Here is a 20763-nt window from a genome sequence, read left to right as displayed (position 1 = left end):
TGAGATAGAATTTAAGATCCACAAAATATTTCCAGAAGTTAATTTAGCTAGCAAGTAAGTTTATTTAAGTTAGAAAGGGAGGTTTGAGGATTTAATTTAATTTTTTGAGGTGATTAAGAAATGAGCTCATTTATGTTACTTAATTAAGGGTTTAGCTCACTAAATTATTTAAAGGATTAGTAAAGTTTTTAAGGGTTATTAATTCACTAGATAATTATTTTTCCCTTCCTTTTATTTAGTGAATTTCGGCCACCCCCTTAGACTATTAAACAATTCATTTGCCTTGCCACCTTTGACCCTTTCTTGTATTTAATTAGGAAGATAATTCTTTGATCTTTCTAGCACCATTTAATGATCTAATTAGCATTATCCTATCCTAGTCTAGCATGTAAAAATCGGCCACTACCTCTAGAAACATCCACCAACTCATTTGATATCAAACTAGAATTCAAAATTTAAAATGAGAAGACTTGGTCTTGGATCTTCCTTATATCATGCACCCACTTCCCTCACCCTCCTAACCATCTTCTCCCCCCTCTCCTTTTCGAAAATTCAGAGTGAATTAAGACTCATTTTCAGAGGTAAAAATCGTGAGGTACATAGCCAAAAAGAAGAGAGAAAAAATGAGAGCAAGGTAAGGTTGAAAAGGAAGCCACTCCGTCTCCTCCCCGCCGTCTCGTCTCTTCTTTTCGTTTTCATTTCAAACGATAACCAGGCATGTCTAGATTCTTTTAAACCTCAATCAAGTCATATTATCATTTATTTTTCAGTACATGATCATGTTTATTCAAGCAAAAACCGAGATACATGTCAAAACATTTTGAAACAGCACATGCAGAATTTTCGATTTTTCCTTGGCAAGCTTCACGGTTTCTCTTGGTTTGTGAGTTTCAGGTGATTGGTTCGACTCCAGGCTCCCAAGGCGACCTCAATACATGTAATAGGATGCATTAGGATCAGATTGGTCCGTTCGTTCGAGCCCCTGGTTGCTGGAAATTCAGAAATGGACAGCAACTTCTCATTTGGTCCATTTGAGTTTCGAGATTCAGCTTGTTGGCAAGGAGGAAGGATCTGATCTTGGCTGCCCTAGGGGCCTATAGCCATGGTTAGATCACTCCCCTAGCATTTCTAAGACGTGACTAAGTCGCCCTTTTGGTGGCTTGGTCCATGGCTCATCGGTTTTTAATAAAAACATCACAACCGCCCCTATGTCCCTTCGGCCCTTACAATTTCAGCATATTCGGTTTCGGTTTTGGTTGCTTGGTAGGGATCTTGGTTGGCCTATGGCCCATAGCCACGGTTCATACCATGCCCCTATATGTCTAGATCGTGCCATGGTCAATCAAATGGCCACTGGAACGACGCAAGACATCGATCTAAGCAAAACACTACACACGCATGCACGTTGGTTCTCGATTGGAGTTTCGGTTGAGTTTTGGTGTGACGCGGATTGTGGCTGGCCTAGGGCCCTTAGCCATGGTTCAAATCACTCCTTGGGATGTTGGTAAGAGTCTCTAGTCGGTGGTTCAAACACCAATGGCCGGTAGTCTCGAAAACAAGACAAGTTACACGATTGTACAGTTGCTGGAAAATTACATCAAGTTGTTGTGTCGGTTCGGTGGCTCGTTCGAGTTATTGGTTTGGTTTTAGCCCATGGCCTTGGACTGGACAGTGCCTCATTGAGTTAGGAAGGTCATGTTTTTGACCGTTTGTCATTCGGATCATTTTTGAGGTCGTACGAGAATTTACGGTGCGATGTGCCAAATTGACTCTTGAAAGAGCGTTTCGTGTTTTGGCCTCCATTCCACCTAGATTTCGACCCTATCATTTTAGGAGCATTATTTTATGATTTTTCAGCGTATTTTAATCATGACTATACCTCGGTTTGGTGTCGGTTCAGGTTGGCTCGGAGTTATGATTAAATGCGAAGTCATTAGGCGTCATAGTCGCATCTTTTGAACGTAAATTACATATTTGGTCAAGTTTAAGCTATTGCATATTTTTCATAGCACAGTTAGGTTGCAGCGAGCCTGGGGACGATCCAATCCAATCCATTTGGTAAAATTACAGGATTTTTCATTACGCCAGTTAATTAAATTACGTGCATGAAAACATAAAATGATTATTTTTGAGATTTATGCGATATGGCTTGTGGTTCATTCACTATGTGGGAATGTTATTTTATACGGTCACCAGTGACCGATCAGTTCAGTATGGTACCACCTGGTCGCCAGTGACCGGCCAGCTCAGTTTAGTGTCAGCCTCCCCGGTAGCCAGTTACCGATTTGTTCAGCTTAGTGCAGTGGCCACAGGCGTAAAACATAATCTCAACAGAAAATTTTATCAGTTATTTCAGTACAGGCTCCAAGGAGCAAACATTTTTTTTCTTTACTGTGATTATCAGTTCAGTTATGCACGTATTATAATTGCACAGTACAGACTATTTTCAGCATGCCTCAGGACAGGATATGTTAACTCATGCATATTTTAATTCAGATTTTTACTCGTTACCTGCGATATATGCATGCTGAGTCTTTAGGCTCACTAGACTTGATTGTTGTAGGTACTGATGAGGCCAGGGCCGAGGGCGGGGACCAGTAAGTCAGCTTGGGTCGGCAGTAGTGGCACCCGAGGACCTCAGAGCAGCAGTTGTTATTTTATTCCGCAAACATTTTATCAGTCGTTGGATATTTTTAAATTGTGATTTTTGGCAAACTTTATTTCCGTCCGCTGCAATATTTTGAAATATTGAACTTGATTCACCAGTGATTTTATGAATGAGGCCATTAAAGTTCTTTTAAAAAGAAAATTTTTAATTTTCCGCAAACTTTCAAGCAAGAAGTTTTAGGGCACTTTACAATTGGTATCAGAGCGGTGGTTCTGTATAGGGTTTCACTACTACTGACCGCGAGAAGCTCACGAATCCACGTCTTCGGTCTGTAAGTTTTTCAGTTCAGCATTTTGTTCATCATTTCAGTTAAAGCATGAATTATTTTGTCAGCATGCTTCCAGATTTTCAGTATTTCAGTGTTCATTTAAAATAAATTATGGAATTATGCATGTTAGTTACGTATGGGTTATGTTGGAACAGTATGCCCCCTAGACGCATTTTAGAGCGCAACAGAGAGGAGGAGCCTCGCCGAGAGGACAGGGAGGAGCGTAGACCGGAGGGAGACCTACCACCTCCTCCACCGCCCCCACCGGACATGAGTGCCCAGATGTTAGCTGGGATGACACAGTTCTTCGCACATTTTGCGGGGAACAATGCCGCAGCCGTAGCCGCAGCCGCAGCCAGGCCGACAGGGCCCGAGGCTGTTTATGAGCGATTCATGAAGACGCGCCCGAAGGAATTCTCTGGGACATCTGACCTTATGGTTGCCGAGGGATGGATCAAATCCCTCGAGGTTATCTTCGAGTTCATGGAGCTGGGAGATGCAGACAGAGTCCGTTGTGCCACCTATCTGTTCAATGGAGATGCCCGCTTATGGTGGGAAGGAGCGTCAGTAGCCCTGACCTTAGCTACACTTTCATGGACCCGCTTTACGGAAGTTTTCTACTCCAAGTATTTTTCTGAGGAGGTTCGCACCAGGCTGACCACCGAGTTCATGAGTCTGAGACAGGGGGATATGACGGTTACGGAGTTTATCCGTAAGTTCGAGAGGGGCTGTCACCTTGTGCCCCTGATCGCGAATGATGCCACAGCCAAGCTGATGCACTTCCTGGTGGGTTTACGGCCGATCTTGCGCCGGGATGTTAGGTTATCTGACTCTGCTACTTATGAGATTGCCGTCTCCAAGGCCTTAGCCGCAGAGCAGGATCTGCGGGATATCGAGAGGGATCGCCAGGGCAAGCGCCCAGTCCAGGCACCGCACCGCCCTCCTCCTCATCAGCATCAACAGCAGAATAAGAGGCCTTTTCATGGACCGCCCAGGAACCGAGGCCAGCAGCAGCGGGGACGCCCAGCCCCGAGGACTCAGGAGCACCCAGTCTGTCCCAGGTGCTCACGTCGCCATCCTGGAGCATGTATGGCTGGCTCAGGAAAGTGTTTTAAGTGTGGCAGTCCAGACCACATGTTTCTGCAGTGCCCTCAGAGGAATCTGCCTACCCAAGGCAGAGTTTTTGCTCTCCATGCCGCGGAAACCAACCCGGAGACTATGTTGTTGACAGGTACCTTTAAGCATTGAGTTATTATTCGAATTTCAGCGTTTTGGGAATCGGGATTTAGATTTTTGAACTTAGAACTGTTATAGGATTACATGCTCTACTCATATTTATTTTGTGGGGAATTAAGCTAGAAGAACCTTGACCTTTGCATGTCTATAAGTTTAGTTCTTGTAACTACTGGATTCAACTTAGAGCTCCGCTCTTTCAGGGAGAATTTTTATATCTGGTTCCGCTACCAAGGCCTTGATAGATTCAGGGGCCACTCACTCGTTTATTTCGGAGGTCTTTGCAAACTTTCTCAAGATCCAGACCATTGGGCTAGATACAGCCTTTTCAGTAGTGTTGCCGTCAGGCGAGGAGATGGCAGCCACCAATGTTATCCGAGATATAGACCATGAGCTGCACGGTAATCTTGTTTATGCGGATCTGATTGTGCTACCGATGCCGGAATTTGACATCATCCTAGGGATGGACTGGCTATTGAGGAACAGAGTGTTGATAGACTTCCAGCGGAGATCCGTTCTTGTCCGACTGCCTGGAATGGAGCAGTTCTTATTTGAGCCAGACAGGTACTTTCCTTTACCGCGCATTATTCCGTATGTTCAGGCTAGGAAACTCATGCATAGAGGGTGTCGGGCATTTCTAGCGACCTTTTTATCTGTCCCCGAGGAACCCAGCCAGTCAGCCTCAGATGTTCCGATTGTCAGAGATTTCTTAGACGTTTTTCCCGAAAACGTCTCTGGTATGCCACCCAAGAGAGAGGTGGAGTTTTCCATTGAGCTAATGCCAGGTACGGCTCCGTTATCCAAAGCGCCGTACCGACTAGCACCGACAGAGATGGCAGAGCTTAAGAAGCAGATTCAGGAACTTCTCGACAAGGAGTTCATTCGCCCGAGCTTTTCTCCATGGGGCGCGCCAGTCTTATTTGTGAAAAAGAAGGATGGCACGATGAGGCTTTGCATTGACTACCGGGAGTTGAACAGGGTTATAGTGAATAATAAATACCCACTGCCGAGGATTGAGGATCTGTTTGACCAGTTGCAGGGAGCTTCGATTTTCTCCAAGATAGATCTGCGTTCCGGTTATCACCAGTTGAGGGTGAGAGATGCTGATGTTTCGAAGACAGCTTTCAGGACTCGTTATGGTCACTACGAGTTCCTTGTGATGCCGTTCGGTCTGACGAATGCGCCAGCGATCTTCATGGATCTCATGAATTGCGTATTTCAGCCATACCTCGACCAGTTTGTGATAGTGTTCATAGATGACATTCTCGTCTACTCCAAGAGTCGGGAGGAGCACAGCAGACATCTGACCACAGTGTTGCAGACATTGCAGAAGCACAAATTATTCGCAAAGTTCAGTAAGTGTGAATTCTGGTTAGGAGAAGGTGGCGTTCTTGGGCCACATTGTTTCTAGCAGTGGCATTGAGGTAGACCCGGCGAAAGTCGCTGCAGTCAGAGATTGGGTTGTGCCTCAGAATGCATCCGAGATCCGCAGTTTTCTTGGGTTAGCAGGATATTACAGGAAGTTCATTCAGGGATTCTCATCCATTTCCGTTCCACTCACAGCACTGACCAAGAAAAATGTGAAGTTTGTGTGGAGCGAGGAGTGTCCGAAGAGCTTCGATACTTTGAAGCAAGCTCTTATCTCAGCACCTGTTTTGGCTGTACCGTCAGGATCCGGTGAGTTTGTCCTTTATACCGATGCTTCGAAGCTTGGTTTAGGTGCAGTTCTGATGCAGCATGGGAGAGTGATAGCGTATGCTTCTCGACAGCTGAAAATCCACGAGAAGAATTACCCTACCCATGATCTGGAGTTAGCGGCCGTAGTTTTTGCCTTGAAGATTTGGAGGCACTATCTGTATGGAGAGAAATGCCAGATCTTTACCGACCACAAGAGCCTCAAGTACTTCTTTACGCAGAAGAAGCTGAACATGCGTCAGAGGCGTTGGTTGGAGCTTGTGAAAGACTACGATTGTGACATTAGCTACCACCTGGGTAAAGCTAATGTAGTTGCGGATGCTTTGAGCAGGAAAGTCGCAGTGATGGCTCACTTGACGATTCAGAAACCTCTTCAAATTGAGATGCAGAGGTTCGATCTTGAGACTTATCCTCGAGGTAGAGTTCCTCGTCTATCTACCTTGACCATTCAGTCTTCCCTTTTGGACCGTATTCACAGTGGTCAGGCCGCAGATGAGCAGTTGGCACAGTGGAAGAAGAGAGATGAAGCCAAGGGCAGTGTTTTGTATTCAGTCAGCGACGGTATTGTGAGATACCGAGATAGGATATGGGTTCCTAGCAGTGATTCTATCCGAGCAGACATCTTATCAGAGGCCCATACGTCCCCGTACTCCATGCACCCTGGGAGTACGAAGATGTACAAAGATCTGCAGCTATTGTATTGGTGGCCAGGGATGAAGAAGGACATCAGACGGTTTGTGTCCGAGTGTCTGACCTGTCAGTTAGTGAAGGCCGAGCATCAGAGACCAGCAGGTTTGCTCCAGCCTCTTCCTATTCCTGAGTGGAAGTGGGAGAACGTTACCATGGATTTTGTGACCGGAATGCCGAAGTCAGCCAGGGGATCGAATGCTATTTGAGTGATTGTAGATCGTCTTACCAAATCAGCGCACTTCTTGCCTATTAAGACGACTTTCACCATGATTCAGTATGCAGAGCTGTATATCCGAGAGATAGTCCGACTCCATGGTATTCCAGTTTCGATCGTATCCGACAGAGATCCCAGATTCACTTCCTCATTTTGGAAGAGTTTGCATTCGACTTTGGGTACGAAGTTGTTGTTTAGCCTAGCTTTCCATCCGCAGACTGATGGGCAGTCGGAGCGAGTTATTCAGATTTTGGAGGATCTTCTTCGCGCTTGCGTCATTGATTTCTCAGGGAGTTGGGAGTCGAACTTACCGTTGGTTGAGTTCACCTATAACAACAGCTTCCAGTCTTCTATTGGTATGGCTCCGTCTGAGGCACTGTATGGCCGCAAGTGCAGATCTCCTGTTCATTGGGATGAAGTAGGAGAGAGAGCAGAGTTGGGTCCAGAGATTGTCCAGCAGGCAGCAGAGGTAGTAGTCAAGATCCGTGATAGGATGAGGACTGCTCAGAGCCGACAGAAGAGTTATGCCGATCAGTGGAGGAGAGACTTAGAGTTTGCAGTGGGCGATCATGTCTTCATGAAAGTGGCACCTATGAAGGGTGTCATGAGGTTTGGCAAGAAAGGGAAGCTCAGTCCGAGATTCATTGGACCGTTTGAGATCCTCGATAGAGTTGGGACGCTAGCGTATCGTGTGGCTCTTCCGCCGAATCTGGCCGGAGTACACAATGTGTTCCACGTCTCCATGCTGAGAAAGTACATGGCGAATCCTTCGCATGTCCTGAACTTTGAGCCGTTGCAGCTTACTCCGAACTTATCTTATGTGGAGAGACCAGTGCAGATCCTAGACCGGCAGGAGAAGAAACTTCGGAACAAGTTGGTTAAGCGAGTCAAAGTCAAATGGCTCAACCATTCAGAGGAGGAAGCTACGTGGGAGTCTGAGCCGGAGATGAGAGAGCGTTACACCGAGTTATTCGGTGAGTTCTAATTTCGAGGACGAAATTTATTTTAAGAGGGGAAGGATTGTAGAACCCGTAAATCAGTCTACGTATAAGCCATGCATAATTCTAGATTTTTAAATTTAATTTACTTCATTGCATGATTATTTAAATGCATTTCTTTGAAGTTAATTATTTTATTATTTCAGTTCAGTAGTTTGATTTTTAGCATTTGAGGCCAGACTGGAGTTTGAGTTTTGAGATAGAATTTAAGATCCAGAAAATATTTCCAGAAGTTAATTTAGCTAGCAAGTAAGTTCATTTAAGTTAGAAAGGGAGGTTTGAGGATTTAATTTAATTATTTGAGGTGATTAAGAAATGAGCTCATTTAAGTTACTTAATTAAGGGTTTAGCTCACTAAATTATTTAAAGGATTAGTAAAGTTTTTAAGGGTTATTAATTCACTAGATAATTATTTTTCCCTTCCTTTTATTTAGTGAATTTCGGCCACCCCCTTAGACTATTAAACAATTCATTTTCCTTGCCACCTTTGACCCTTTCTTGTATTTAATTAGGAAGATAATTCTTTGATCTTTCTAGCACCATTTAATGATCTAATTAGCATTATCCTATCCTAGTCTAGCATGTAAAAATCGGCCACTACCTCTAGAAACATCCACCAACTCATTTGATATCAAACTAGAATTCAAAATTTAAAATGAGAAGACTTGGTCTTGGATCTTCCTTATATCTTGCACCCACTTCCCTCACCCTCCTAACCATCTTCTTCCCCCTCTCCTTTTCAAAAATTCAGAGTGAATTCAGACTCATTTTCAGAGGTAAAAATCGTGAGGTACATAGCTAAAAAGAAGAGAGAAAAATCGAGAGCAAGGTAAGGTAGAAAAGGAAGCCACTCCGTCTCCTCCGCGCCGTCTCGTCTCTTCTTTTCGTTTTCATTTCAAACGATAACCAGGCATGTCTAGATTCTTTCAAACCTCAATCAAGTCATATTATCATTTATTTTTCAGTACATGATCATGTTTATTCAAGCAAAAACCGAGATACATGTCAAAACATTTTGAAATAGCACATGCAGAATTTTCGATTTTTCCTTGGCAAGCTTCACGGTTTCTCTTTGTTTGTGAGTTTCAGGTGATTGGTTCGACTCCATGCTCCCAAGGAGACCTCAATACATGTAATAGGATGCATTAGGATCAGATTGGTCCGTTCATTCAAGCCCCTGGTTGCTGGAAATTCAGAAATGGACAGCAACTTCTCATTTGGTCCATTTGAGTTTCGAGATTCAGCTTGTTGGCAAGGAGGAAGGATCTGATCTTAGCTGCCCTAGGGACCTATAGCCATGGTTAGATCACTCCCCTAGCATGTCTAAGACGTGACTAAGTCACCCTTTTGGTGGCTTGGTCCATGTCTCATCGGTTTTTAATAAAAACATCACAACCGCCCCTATGTCCCTTCGGCCCTTACCATTTCAGCATATTTGGTTTCGGTTTTGGTTGCTTGGTATGGATCTTGGTTGGCCTATGGCCCATAGCCACGGTTCATACCATGCCCCTATATGTCTAGATCATGCCATGGTCAATCAAATGGCCACTGGAACGACGCAAGACATCGATCTAAGCAAAACACTACACACGCATGCACGTTGGTTCTCGGTTGAGTTTTGGTGTGACGCGGATTTTGGCTGGCCTAGGGCCCTTAGCCATGGTTCAAATCACTCCTTGGGATGTTGGTAAGAGTCTCTGGTTGGTGGTTCAAACACCAATGGCCGGTAGTCTCGAAAACAACACAAGTTACACGATTGTACAGTTGCTGGAAAATTACAGCAAGTTGCTGTGTCGGTTCGGTGGCTCGTTCGAGTTCTTGGTTGGCTTTTAGCCCATGGCCTTGGACTGGACAGTGCCTCATTGAGTTAAGAAGGTCATGTTTTTGACCGTTCGTCATTCGGATCATTTTTGAGGTCGTACGAGAATTTACGGTGCGATGTGCCAAATTGACTCTCGAAAGAGCGTTTCGTGTTTTGGCCTCCATTCCATCTAGATTTCGACCCTATCATTTTAGGAGCATTATTTTATGATTTTTCAGCGTATTTTAATCATGACTATACCTAGGTTCGGTGTCGGTTCAGGTTGGCTCGGAGTCATGATTAAATGCGAAGTCATTAGGCGTCATAGTCGCATCTTTTGAACGTAAATTACATAGTTGGTCAAGTTTAAGCTATTGCATATTTTTCATAGCACAGTTAGGTTGCAGCGAGCCTGGGGACGATCCAATCCAATCCAGTTGGTAAAATTACAGGATTTTTCATTACGTCGGTTAATTATATTACGTTCATGAAAACAATAAATTATTATTTTTGAGATTTATGCGATATGGCTTGTGGTTCATTCACTATGTGGGAGTGTTATTTTATACGGTCGCCAGTGACCGATTAGTTCAGTATGGTACCACCCGGTCTCCAGTGACCGGCCAGCTCAGTTCAGTTTCAGCCTCCCTGGTAGCCAGTTACCGATCAGTTCAGCTTAGTGCAGTGGCCACAGGCGTAAAACATAATCTCAACAGAAAATTTTATCAGTTATTTCAGTACAGGCTTCAAGGAGCAAACATTTTTTTTTTACTGTGATTATCAGTTCAGTTATGCACGTATTATAATTGCTCAGTACAGACTATTTTCAGCATGCCTCAGGACAGGATATGTTAACTCATGCATATTTTAATTCAGATTTTTACTCGTTACCTGCGATATATGCATGCTGAGTCTTTAGGCTCACTAGACTTGATTGTTGTAGGTACTGATGAGGCCAGGGCCGAGGGCGGGGACCAGTGAGCCAGCTTGGGTCGGCAGTAGTGGCACCCGAGGACCTCAGAGCAGCAGTTGTTATTTTATTCCGCAAACATTTTATCAGTCGTTGGATATTTTTAAATTGTGATTTTTGGCAAACTTTATTTCCTTTCGCTGCAATATTTTGAAATATTGAACTTGATTCACCAGTGATTTTATGAATGAGGCCATTTAAGTTCTTTTAAAAAGAAATTTTTAATTTTCCGCAAATTTTCAAGCAAGAAGTTTTAGGGCACTTTACACATAATCTCAATCATATCAAAATTTCCACAATATGTAAACTTCGAAACATGCTGAAAAGTAATAAAATGTATACCCTTTCGAAGTCCTTGATGAGAGAAGCAAGAATCTTATCTCGGATCGAAATTCGGATATGTAAATCTTTTACAACTCAAAGTCTATTATGAAGAAAGCTTGAGGGAATTCATAAGCTTGCTCTCGATTCTCAGCTGCTGGCAATGAAGAATTGCAGGAGAAAGATACACATATACCTCACATGCCATGTGTCAACATAATACTTCAAGGTGGATTTCTCGCACAGAGCACCGCGGGTGCGGTAGCTTTTCACCGCGGGTGCGCTTAGCTCTCGGCAGCCCCATCAAAAATCAGGAACAACGACTGCGGGTGCGCTCATTCTTGGACCGCGGGTGCAGTAACCCTACTGTAGCAGAACCGCGGGTGCGCTCTGTCTGGCACCGCGGTTGCGGTGTCCCTACTGTAAAAATAGCCAACTCTCTGTCCATCAACCGCGGGTGCGGTATAAGACTAAGCGCGGGTGCGGTCTCTCTTTATCAATATATTCAAGTTTTGCAACGTCGTTTCCCCCCGTCTGTTCTTGCATTCCTTATTCATACTATATATCAATTCAAACGTATCAACAAGAATCTCGGGCATTACAACTAAATAAAAAACTACTAATTTTTTTTAAACTCATTTTCTAAAATATATATCTTTAAGCATGCATGAGATAAAAGCTTGAAATTACATATTTTTAAAAATAAAAGTATTCAATTATCAGTAAAAACATTGTAGTTAAGAATATGAAGAACGTCAAACCCTAGACTGTTGAGCAAAATAATTCAAAAGCGAAGAATGAAAAAAACTTAACAACCATCAACATACAAAATGAAAATGTATTAAAATATTCAATTCACTCATATCTCATAAACATGATGTGTGGAAAATACGGTCCTCGGGTTCGTGTGCGCACATCCAACTCTGCCTACTCAGTTTTCGTCACTTCCAATCTCCTGATCAATATGCTCATGTGGGGACCGGACGCTAACTCATTCTTTTCAATCTTCTTTGGGAACTATTAAATAAACTGGGTCATAAAATTTTTTTTTAAATGTTGAACACTTCATAAACAAGTGTACAATGTCTACAATAAGTTAGGTCCCATCTCATTCAAATTACAAGATCAAGTTTAATATCTACAACAAGATACAAAGTACAAGTCTTGTACTAAATAAAATCATCACAAACTAAAGTTCAACAAGTACATATCAAGTGTGGAAAACCAGTTCTACATCTAGGTCCAAATCTCCACTCTAATCTCGATCTTCTATCCTCTTCTCGACCCTGATCTTGTCCCACCTGTTTTCATGCACACATACAAACACAACAACAGCCGGATAACTTCGGTGAGAAATATATTCCCAATATAAACAACGTATACATGCATTTCATATAAACATAAATAAAATCATAGAAAAATTATGAATAGCATGTATCATAATCTGAAAAACATGAATCAATATAAAACTGTAAATCAAACTCTTTGACTCTTAATTTCTGACTCGACTCTTATCTAGGGATCCCGGTTCGAATAAGAACGCAACAGTCTCCCACCTACTCTTCCTAGCTAGATGGTTGTACGTTCTTATTCCCAGACTTTGGCCTTCTGTATCGAATCTCTACAATAGGAGTCAATCTTCTCCTAAGCAACATCGATATAAACCAAATGTCCAGTGACTTGGCACCTCTGCCAAAGACTCTATGCATGCTTTGCTATAAATCAATAGACTAAGCATATCAATCCCATGAATTTCAAACATCAAAGCAATTACAATAAAGTATGTGGTTTTGGGAAACTGAAGCTATCTCTTACTCGAGTCGTATCTTCCCGGTTTAACATTGATTTATACCTTTCTTTTCTCGATGTTTGGCTTTGTTTTGTCTTTGAAATCTTCAATACCAATCTGGAATGACATTTGAGAAGTACAACATCAATATACAACTCAACACAAGAATTCTCAATCAAATCAACTTTCAACGGCATAACTGCATAATCTCGATAAACCCAGCAATACAATATCAATAGATACCAATCTCAACAAGTCATAATCGATCAATAAACACAATTCCAATACAAAATCTGTATATTCTCAATCAAATCAAATCTTGAAAATGATAACAATTTCATATTGTATCCGTTCTTCAATCGGGTTTTGATTATACGATTACCATAATCTCAGGAACACATAATATAGATCCAATTATGATTCCTTCAACATCAAGTTTCCAAACCATAAAAGAAAGTAGTAAAAATTAAGTCCTTGAGAAGCCTTCGGCGAGAAAAACACGGAAATAAAGTCGGATGGAAAATCGAACGGGCGGATCTTGCAAAATCACAATTCTAAAATATAAAAGCTTGAAAATTCTCCCTGGGAGCTCCGGTTCTTTCCTTTTATCCTTCTGAAAGAGAATGAAAGTTTGTTTAAATACAAGTTGCATGAAAGAACATGTGGCTTCTTTTCCATACAGCACGTCTCGCGCATATGCGCGACCATCACCAACGCATATGCCCGAGACATACTGTCTCAGCGCATAACAATTCCTCTGCTCGCGCATATGCGCGAGACCTATTGTCTCGGCACTTCTGCATTTCACATGCTCGCGCAAATGCGCTCCTCTTCTCGCGCATATGCGCGAGGTCTTGTGCCTTGCTCGCTGTGGGGACCGGACGCTAATCCAATTCTTAATCATCATTAGGATCAATTTACTAATCAAGTAATTTGGGTCATAAAAAAAAATTCCTTTATATGCGGAACGTAATGACTAATATACATATTCGCATAAAATAAAGTACAAGACCTGTACAGTCTACATTCAATAAAAACTAAGGTTTAACAACTAATTATCAAGTGTTCAAACTCTATCTTTAATCCAAGTCCGTAGTCTCCACTCTAATCATGATCTCTCTCTCTTCTTGTCTTCACCCTGATCCTGTCCCACCTGTTGTCATGCACACATACAAACAAGACAACAGCCGGATAACTCCGGTGAGAATTATATTCCAAGTATAAATCATGTATACATGCATTTCATATAAACAATACAAAGGCATGAAATAAACATTCATAACATGTATCAAAATCAGAAACATGAATCAATATAAACTCTGAATATAACATGTATCAAATCCGACACATGAATCAACACAAACTCTGAATCACACTCAGTGACTCCTGGAATCTGACTCGACTCATCCTAATCTAGGGATCCCGATCGGAATAAGAACATACCCCCACCAACACTCCCGATCGGGGTGGTGGCATGTTCTTATTTCACGTACTTTGGCTCTTTCCATATCGAACACCAGTAATAGAAGAAACTCCAATTCTATCCACTCCGATATAGCCAAACGTCCGGCGTCTTGGCGAATCAGCCACAGACTGGGCCTATCGACCTTGGCGTCCATATCGAACATCAGTAATAGAAGAAACTCCAATTCTATCCACTTCGATATAGCCAAACCTCGGTGACAATGTGCAATGGGCCAGTGACGATTCCATCACAATCAGGCACCTCTGTCACGAGATCAAATGTTTATGACTAGGCACATCCGCCTATGACTCAACATGAAACGTCCTGCTCTTTTTATTGCTTTAAAAGTACTAGAATATTTTTTTTTCCTTTCTCTAAAATTTTCGGCTTTCACTAAAATATTTTTATAAAATATTTTAACCCCTAAAATAAAATACCAACCATCTAGCATTTTAAAAATCAAGTGCAATGGTCATAAAATAAAATCGTCGCATGATTACCAAACCTAAAAAGCAATAAATTTTAAAAGTAAAGCCCATACTAAACCTCTCAAAATCTCTCAAAAGCATAAGTAAATAGTCTTAAAATCTTTAAATAAAATCATAAAGCATAATGCGGAAAATGTAGCGCTGGTCCTCGGGTTGTGTGCGCCTTCAGTCCAGTCAAATCACCCATCAAGTCCTTCCTCAATACCACCTGCATCCATCACACCTAGTGAGTCTAAAAACTCAACACACCATAATCTTGATAACGAGTAATACGTAATACAGTCAACATATAACGGTGAAAAATATTTGTACTTAAAATATCATTTTCATGAAGATGCATAAACATAAACATTTTTGTAAATATTTTCATGATGCATAAAACTTTAAACATAAACATTTTCATAAAATACTTTTTCATGACATGCAATCATAAACCTTAAACTTTTCCCTTTTTCCTCAACATGACATGACATAAAACATTTTTCATGATCATAAACATTTTTTCTTTTCCTTTTCCTTTTCCTTTTTCCTTTGGTTGAATTCAGATCGTTAATTGTGACTTTTCTGATCATGCTCATGAGGGTCGATGGATCCATCTACATAAAACCACAGTAATGGGCGGCGGGGGACACCAGCAACACTCTCACCGGTCAACTGGGTCCTGGCCTATCATGATTCGAATAGAAATACGATCGTCGGGGCTCCATCTGGGGCCTTTTCCCATAAATGGGCTCCCCTGGGGCCTTTTCCCCTCACGATATTTCCATTCTTCCGTTACCACAAAACCGTTACCACATATCAGTTACCACATATTCGCAATGATGGAAACACGATCGTCGGGCTCCCACTAGGACCATAACCCTCACGACGTCGCCAACATTAACGAATTAGTCACAATTATTTCACATCCTTCAACATTTTTCATTCACATCACTTTAGAAAAATCATGAATATCATTACGTTTTTCATTTTTGAAACCAAGCATGCAACATGTATTTTAAATGTCTTCTTAAATCATAAAAATCCCTTACATTTAACAATCATCATTTAATCATGAACAATTCATAAACATTTAAAAATAATCATATTTTCATAAAAATAGCATTCAGGGCACTGCCATGACCTTTACTAATTTCTAGGTGTAAAAAGACCGTTTTACCCCTGGACTCGACATTTTACGTTTTCGACTTTTTTCTTGATTTCATGACTCTAACATGTCTCAAATAATTATTTAAGCTTACGTGAATTTTTCCATAATTTTATTTGGCTTAAATGTTAGACTTTTTCCAATTATCTTTTCTTAATTATTTTGACGGTGTTTTAATCCCGAAAAATACCAAACTTTAATATAAAATTCCTAAATTCTAAATTTAGTCTTTTTATATTATTTTAGCCCTTATGGATCACGACTCGACCCCCGTGAGCCATTTTCCAATTTTTTTCTTCTTTTAAATACCCTATTTCACACCTAAACTTCGTCCCCGAGCCAACTCTCGATTTTCTAGAGTTACCCCCGAACAATATCGAGCCAAAACTTGCCCAACATGCCAAAGTACCCTACTGAACTCTAAGTTCACCAAGAATCCACCCCAAAAACCAAAAACAAAGCCCTCCCATGAGACCCATAGCTGGCCGAGAGTCCTTAACATACTAGGACTCTAGTTTCATGCACCTAAGGCTCTAGCCGTCTACCCAGCACCCGAGCCAACCCCTAGTGCTTCTTCCTAGGACCCTAATGAGTCACCCTAGCCCAGCCCACAAGCCCTGGACTGAGCCCCTATCCTATACTGATCGCACGAAGTCTGCACCTCAAGGTGCAGCTTCTCGGGTGGGAGTCCTTGCTTGCAAGGACTCCTCCCTGCCCTTCCAGACCGAGTCCTAGCATGGCTAGGACTCTCCCCTTGACTCACCCGTACCCTTGGCTAGCCCCTGGACAAGCCAACCAAGTCCCAGACCCTGCAACCTGAAGAACCCGAATCCCTCACCTCTTGACAGCAGTAGTACGTTAATTGGTTCATGCACCAGCTGAGTTCTGTGATGTTAGGTGTGCGTGTGGGTGTGTCTAGAACATGAAAAACCCTCCCTCAATCATACCTATGTCATGGCAGCCCTTAAACAATACCCACACATGATTTAGGAATCAAAAACTTTGCTTAACAATTCATATTAGGATCAAAAACGAAAATACATAAAAGGGACACTTGTTTTTTCATGTTTTTCATGCATAAAAAAATACTATGATGTAACGGATGAAAAAAGGAGATTAAGGCGTGCCTTTGCGTATTATACGATCGAATAATCGTTGACGACGAAGAACGGGTCGAAACCTTTGACTTGTTTCCTTTGAACCCTTCGAATTATCTCTTCCAAAACTTAAAGTGAAGTGCTGTGTGTGTTGTAGTTGGGAGAGGGTTTTTCAGAATTTTGGGAGTGGGGAGGCGTTAGTTCTTTGATGAAAAAGTGAAGGGTTTTGTGACTCTTTGCACTTTAAATACTAATCTAACCACTAAGTAGGCTTTAGGCCTATTAAGCCCCAAAATTCAAGCCCATTAGTTAAATTAGGATTTAATAAAATATTAACAAAAGTTTTGATTAATTAAATATGTGAATTTATTAGCCGGGTTGCCAAAAAGTTCGTATTTTAGTTGAAAACTAACACCGATAAAATTTTCGTCCCGGCGTATAAAATTGCTTCAAAACCTTTTATTTTAAAAAATACTTAAAAGCATCGACCATATTTTAAATAATTAAAAATAATTATTTAAAAAAAATTTTACATTTTCTTCAGCCCTCGGTCCCCGTTCCTCGATCGTCACTTGCATATTCCTTTTAAAATACATTTTAATGCAATCATGAAGAAAAATATATTTTAAACATACAAATATGCACAACATAATTAATTTAATGCAATTAAAACAATTAACTAAAATACAAGGGAATTTAATAATTGCATGCATGTGGTTTACGTGAACCTTTAAATTTTAGTGGCGTTACACAACACATACATTGTCTATAAATCCATAGACCAAATATATCAAACATATTCAATTGCAAATAACAATGCAATAACATAAAGTATGTGATTTTGGGAAACTCAAGTCGAATCCAACTCGAGTTGTGCAATCCCGCATCAACATCAATTTATACCTTTGTCTTCGCGGTCTGACGAAGTCGAAGTAACAAAGTCAAATCTGTCAATATCAATCAGAAATACAATATCGCATAGGCACAATCTCAATATGCAACTCAATTCAAAATCTATTCTGATCAATACTCAAATCAAACATAATCTGATCAATATCGAATCAAGATACAATCTAATCCATATCGACGATATCACGATATAATCGAAATCACTACTAAATCTGATCAATATCAATTTACGGATTTTCGACGGTATAACAATACAGTCTCGATATCCCCGTCAATCTCAACATCACAGATATATACCAGAACTCATTATCAGTATCAGTACAACTTATAATCTGAATAACAATACACTCTGATATTGAATCTTAATCAAATCAACTCTGAAAATCATAACAATTACATAAAAATTCTGTTCTTCAATCTGACTTCAAATATACGATGTCCACTGTATCAGAAACACCATATAGGATTCATATTCAATTCTGACAATACCATAATTTCAAATCATATCTAAACATAACAAAACTTACGTACAGTTATAGCCTGCGTCGATAGGAACTCGGTACTGCGTTCGGATTCAAATTCTGATATACGGATCACACGAGATCACCAATCTATTATACGAGGAGGCTTAAGGGATGTTCAGAGAATTTGGCTCGCTTCTTTGTTGGAATTCTCGAAGAAAGAAACAAGAATATCAATATTTATATATCTTGCATGCAAATGATACGTGTCTTTCTCAAGATTCGTTCCAATCCTCTCGCGCATATGCGCGCTTTATCATCGCGCATATGCGATCGCGCATATGCGCGAGACCTACGTCTTGGCGCATCATCATCTTGACAGCTCGCACATATGCGCGACTTCATCCCGCGCATGTGAGCCCAACTCTCTGCCGACCTCGCGCATGTGCGCACAATGTTCTGTTATAGCTCCTTGGCTACTGGACACCTCGCGCATATGCGCGCCCTCCGCCGCGCATATGCGCGGGGTTTTCTGCCCAATTCGCGCATGACTCACGCATCACGTCGCGCATGTGCGCGAATGGCACACCCTCACACCTACTTTGCGTGTCTTTTATCGTCTTTTCCAGTCTAATCCTTTACGTCTATAATCACATCGATTATCCCCAAATCATTTCAGATTACGGTAATCAAATTCTCGGGCCTTACATTTCTCCCCCCCTTAGATATGATTTCGTCCCCGAAATCACAGGCAATTAAATCCAATAGCAAGTCCGACAAGGAAAAAAATGTATAACAGAATCAATCATAATTCCTTTCAATGTAATAATTCTGAACATCGCTACCTCATATCAGACTCAGTCTTCCAGGTAGCCTATTCGATGCCCTGATGTTTGTACTATATTTCCAACAGCGGAATATTCTTCATCCTGAAATATTTTTCTTTCACGAATCTCTGATTTCACTCTGGAATAATCATTCAAGAAGTATAATCTCATAATACCACTCGAAATAGCTCTAACAGAATTAATCTCACAATATTGACTATACAGCATCCGTATATACCCATCAACAGCACATAATAAATCAACATTAACATCTCCTATCAACTCTGATAATTCCAATCAAGGTTATATTCAATCTTCAACCTCAAATATCAACAGTCATCATCCGACGTTGACATATTCAGTCTATTTATTCTGAGCTGTCTTTATTCTCTTCTGAAACATTTTCAATTTCTTTTTCATATTTCTGATCCTATCAAATCAAATCTTAGGTATCACCGAAATATAATCCCCATACGAAGAAAATCTGCAGTTTTCACTGTACAATGCCTCGAATGATGCTATCTCGATACCCATATGATAATTATCGTTATACGATAATTTACAAGTGACAATAAATCATGTCAACCAGTGCTAACGTCCAGCACTACAGTTTCTGGATATTTTCCAGTATTAAGATAGTTCGCTCCGGTTATCCGTTGATCTCTAAAAAATAGGTGAAATATCTGGTTGTATATTCAGCCCAAAAGTACAAAATAATCCGAAAATCGGGGATATGATAAAATCAACTTTGGCATTCAGTTCAATTTGCCTACTTTTCTGACATACAATTCATTAATAGAATCATATCTGTAGATTTTCATGTATGAGCTAGCACTCGCAGACTAGGTCAGTCTGTCACTCCTAACACAATCAGTGCTCAATTCCAAAAGGAATGCGATAGCTTCATCACGATATCCCTGGAAATATAATCCCATTTCCATTCAGGAATCGAAAAGCTATATAACCAATCTCCTGGTTTCATTCTTTCCATCTTCGTCTGTTGATAATTCAAACATTTCAGTACTGACTTTATCAAATCTGATCCCATCCGTTTCTACCACCATCTGTCTTTCAAATTACCATACATTTTCTTACCATCAGGATCGATGCTGAATCAATTACTGTACACATATGACAACATCTGTCGTTTCAAATCCGAAACATCTGGCACAACAGATCGGTTATTTGTATACACTACAATATTACATACCTGAGATTCGGATCGACTTTCTGAACTGCTTTACTTTCAAAATCAGCTCTGATTCGATCTGTACAGTACCCATTCTCAACTGTCCATTGTTTGTTTCAGATATTCATTCAGAACAACCGAACATTCAAATCAAATTCAGAACATCAGTCATAGATAATAGCCTGCTAAACTCATAGAACTGCAAATATCTGATACTGACGTTAATCTCATCCAACTGATCACGGCCTCACTATACCCAGATCGACAAATATATCGTCTCCGGATGCCATATACTCTGAATAAATCTGTCTCAGGCAAGATTTATATCTCAACAATTTCTGTATACAACATCTCAGTTTTAAGAATATTTAATACAATTCTCCGATATTCAACAAAATCAGTTGTATTTTTCAAATATATCAGAATATCACCGTTAACACAAGCCTAGCATCATCAAAATAGCTCTGAATACATAATTTATCAACTTTCAAACATAGCTGATATATCATCAAAGAGAACTACTCAATCAGATG

Source organism: Primulina tabacum, chromosome 1, assembly GCF_025594145.1.
Source record: "Primulina tabacum isolate GXHZ01 chromosome 1, ASM2559414v2, whole genome shotgun sequence".
Lineage (NCBI taxonomy): Eukaryota > Viridiplantae > Streptophyta > Magnoliopsida > Lamiales > Gesneriaceae > Primulina > Primulina tabacum.
The sequence above is the reverse complement of the archived record's forward strand: the minus strand, read 5'-3'. Positions refer to the sequence as shown.